Here is a 4449-nt window from a genome sequence, read left to right as displayed (position 1 = left end):
CAAAACACATTACACGTATGTATGAAATTCTTAATAATAAATTTAAAATGATCCCCAGTAAAAAAAAATAAGCAAACAAACTTAAAAGTAAATACTTAAAATCATTATATCTAATTATTTTATACCTTACATACTTGATACATACATGTATTATTAGAATACTATCAATTCCTTTAGAGGCCAGCAGGACAACTCAGAAAGAAGCATCCCCTTAAGGTAAAGACGCTATGTTTAATGTGAAGAGAATTTTAAAAACAGTGTAGCTATGTGTGATGAAGTGAATCCCTAATCACAACACTTAAGAAGCTAGAGCAAGTTTATCACAAGTTCAAAGACAGCCTGGCCAACATAGTGAGACATTGTTCAAAGTCATATTAAATAAATAAACATTTATGAAATTGAAAAGATTCTGTCTTTTTTAAATCTACTTTATCCTCAATAACTGAATGACTTTGCTATGTTGAAAAATAGCATGAGCTATACAAGGCTAAAATTTTAAGCACACAATACAGATGTAACTGTGGAAGGAAAATATGTCTCAGATCTCTAGAAAAGGTTTGCCTTACAAATAGAAACTTTACACCTTGTAGCATCTTCTCATTTTTTTTCCCATCCCTTCCTTTGGAATCTACCCTTGAGAGTCACATACTTGTTTTGACTTAAGAAACCATATTAATGGTTAATCCTGTCATTTCCTATGTGTAATTAATGAGTTTCATTAGCACAGTATTCACACGCATGAAATGTGAGTTGACAAAATGCTCTTGAGGAAACTGCTTGCAAATAATTTTGATTTATTTCTAGAAGAAATTTTAAATTTAATTTTTCTGCCATAAAATATCAAATAAAAATGTATGATAATATAAGAATATGATTCAGAACTGACTGCTTCCCTTTAATATGTGAAATTGGAGGCTTACTGTAGATAGTATTCGACTAATGCAAATGGATAGGTCAGCTCCTCTTTCTATAACGGCTTTTGGTTTTATTTCTTATAAAAACAGAAGGAAAAAATTTTCCCCACTCAGTATTACATTTTTAAACTTTCTAATCTACACAGGGTAGTCAGTCTTACTGTTGGGAGACCATCTGGCATCTGTTCTGCTTGGATGAACCTGGGAAATAAAACTTTCGCCAGCCAAATGAGTTCTCAGTACTTCTAGTCTGTTGGTAGATAGAATTTTAATGACAATCAGCTTTCATTGTTATACAGAGAATTTTATCAAAAATACTAAAACTCTTACAGCACTAATAATTAAAAATTATGAGAAAATGGTTACATGATGCAACGTAAGACATTTTAAAATAAGAAAATTTAGCTTCATTAGTATGTTCAAGAAGAGTAGGCAAATATTTTTTGCTATTTTGATATATTCTGAGTGCTAAATTTTACAGAAATCTTCAATATTTATCTTTGGCTCTGAGGTTTCAGCCTCAAGTTAGAATGTATTAATAATGGAAATATTTAGTGATGAATTTTATTTTGTAATAACTTTGAGCTAGGATTATTCTCATTTTGCCATTTTGTTTCTAATATGAAATAAAGAGAAAGGCAAAAGTGAATGCCATATACTGCATTATATAGCACCATCTGTTATTTATCTGACTTTATGTTGTCTCTAGATAGTGAATGAGAAGTTTTAAGTAAATTGCTGATGTAATCTTGATTTATATATTAAATATTGCTATAGATTTGAGAAATTCATGCACTATATTTTGATCATATCCAGACCCACTTGCCCTTCTCCATCCACATGTGACTTTTCCACAAACTTTGTGTCTCTATTATTTTTTTTTTTGTAATTTTTAAAGTCTATTGAGTCTAATGTTTGTTTCCCAAAAGCTTTTGTGTGTGTGAATCTATCCCTTGAAGTCTGGTCAATCAACCAGGTGCCACACCTATAAGGAAAACTGATTCTCCCTCTCTCAGCAACTGCCAATTAACAATTGATCCTCAGCTAGGGCTGGGGCTTCCTAGTCACCTCCCCCATCAATCTTGGGCTCTTATCTGCCTTAGTTTGGATAGATCTGTCACAAGAGACTCTTGATTATTAAGCTTAATATTTAGATTTCATTGATAAAATATAGGATACAAATTATTTTTAATTTTTAAAAATGTATTTACTTTATAATTTTTTGTGTATGAGTATTTGGTCTGAAGATACATAAGTGCAGCCATGCATGCAATCTCTATGAATTCCAGAAGAGGCCACCATATGCACTGGAAGCAGAGTAACAGTCCATTGCTAGCTGCCATGAGGCTGCTGGAAATGAAACCCAAGTCTTCTGTAAGAGCAGCCAGAGGTCTTAACTGCTGATCTATCTCTCTAGACACTAAAAAATATATTTTTTTTAATTTTTATTTTTAAATGTTGATTTTAAATACTATATTTACAAAATACATAAGAATCATTACCAAGTTGGATGGATGATTTTGACAAGTATGAATATATGACACCTATCCTCTTCATATACATCTCCGTTAATTAATGTATTTGTCTTTTTATGTTTATATTTGTTAAAATCTAAACCATGGGTACTGGATTTGAATTATGTTTATATTTGTTAAAATTTAAAGCATGGGTACTGAATTTGAATCATTCTCACCCCTCTTTCTCTTCCCTTCAAATCCTCCCATACCTCCCAACTCTACCTCAATTTCCTGTCCTCTTTATATATAAAATGCACTGAGTCCAGTTAGTGGTTCTTGTGTATACAAGTGTTTAGGGTTGACCTCTTAGGTTTAGATAACCTATTAGTGAACCCATCTCTGGAGAAAGCTGATTCTCCCTCCCTCAGTATCAACTGATTGCCAGAAGCTGTTCATCTAGTCATGCAACCCTGTGAAATTAGCCTCTCCACATTGATAACTGGTTTTGTAATTAAGGAGTTCTGTTAGCCCATCATTTCATGGGTACAGTTTTGCTATCATTTCTAGAATATATTATATAGTACTCTATGTTGTTCCTTGAGCCTTAGATATAGAGGTTGTACTAATGCATATTTTATTGTATATTTATTGTTTATTCTTTATATAAACTATAACAGTTGCTAGCCTATACATGAATTTGTTCTATAACTTTGGTTTAGCAGCTTAAATATATTTTCTTGAAATATAAGTTATAGCATTCTTACAGTTTTGTCTATTTAAACTAAACAGAACTGAGTCAATTACAACATAAAAATAAATTCTCATAATAACTACAGAGTACTTGTAGCAACAGAATATCATATGATAATAATTCATGTATATATGTGCATAATTCTTTATTTTTAATCTAATGAAAAGATATAAAAATGTTTTGAAATATTAATTTCAACCATTTATGAAGACATAATTTATTAGGCAATTGTTAATTTAAGATGACATTTTAGATCAAATATTGTACTGGAGACATGTCTCAGCAGCACTAGATACAGGGTTGGAGGGATGAGTCAGCAATTAAAAGCACTGGTTGCTCTTACACAGGACCCAGGTTCCATTCCCAGCATCCATATTGTGGCTAACAACCATCCATAACTCCTGTTCCAGGGGAATCTGATGGTCCCTTCTGGCCTCTCTTGGCATTGCCTGACATGGGTGTGCTTACATATGTACACAAAATAAAAAGAATAAATAAAATATTTTGAAAAAATAGCACTGGCTTCTATTTATTTATTTATTTATTTATTTATTTATTTTGCAGAAGACCATGCTTTGGTTCACAACACCCATACAGTGGCCAGCAACCATTTCTTTCTCCAGTTCCAAGGGATTAAACACCCTCTTCTGGCTTCCAGTGGTACACTTACATACATACAGGCAAAAACACTCATACACATAAAAACCAATGTGTGAAGTAACTTGATTCTTTTTTAATCAACTCATAGGATGTATTTATTTACTCGGACTTTTTTTCTGATACTATTTGATTTTTTTTTTGAAAGGGTCTTCTTAGTCCCAGCAGTATGGAAGTCACAATGTGGACCAGGCATGTTTTGAGATATGCCTGCCTCTGCCTCCCAAGGGCTGGGAATAAAGGCACATGCTGCCATGCCCTGCATTTTTCTGGTGCTATATAAATTCATAACTTCCTCATATAAGTGGTAGGTAATTTCCATTGATTTTGTGATTCTTTCTATTTTTTAGAAAGAAATCGTTTCTTAGAGCCCCCTACCCCCTCACTGCCCCCATAGCTCCCTCCCCCAAGTAGATTTCAGGTATTCTGCCATATATGCTACGTCCTATCCAGCATTTATATCCAGATTTTTTTCTTGAAATGTAAGTTCTCAAAACCGTACTAAAATTAACCATTGAATCTGTTTAAGAACTGACTGTGACTTTGAAGATAACATCCAATTCTTTCAGGTGATGTTTGTGTGATTAGGGAGCAAACTTTTCCCTTCATTTATTTTCTTCATTCAGTGTTGGGTACTGAATGCAATATTTGGTAGATGGTGAGCAAGCAT

Source organism: Nannospalax galili, unplaced genomic scaffold (assembly GCF_000622305.1).
Source record: "Nannospalax galili isolate Female #2095 unplaced genomic scaffold, S.galili_v1.0 scaffold600, whole genome shotgun sequence".
NCBI classification, from domain to species: Eukaryota; Metazoa; Chordata; class Mammalia; order Rodentia; family Spalacidae; genus Nannospalax; species Nannospalax galili.
Note: the sequence above shows the minus strand (reverse complement) of the source record.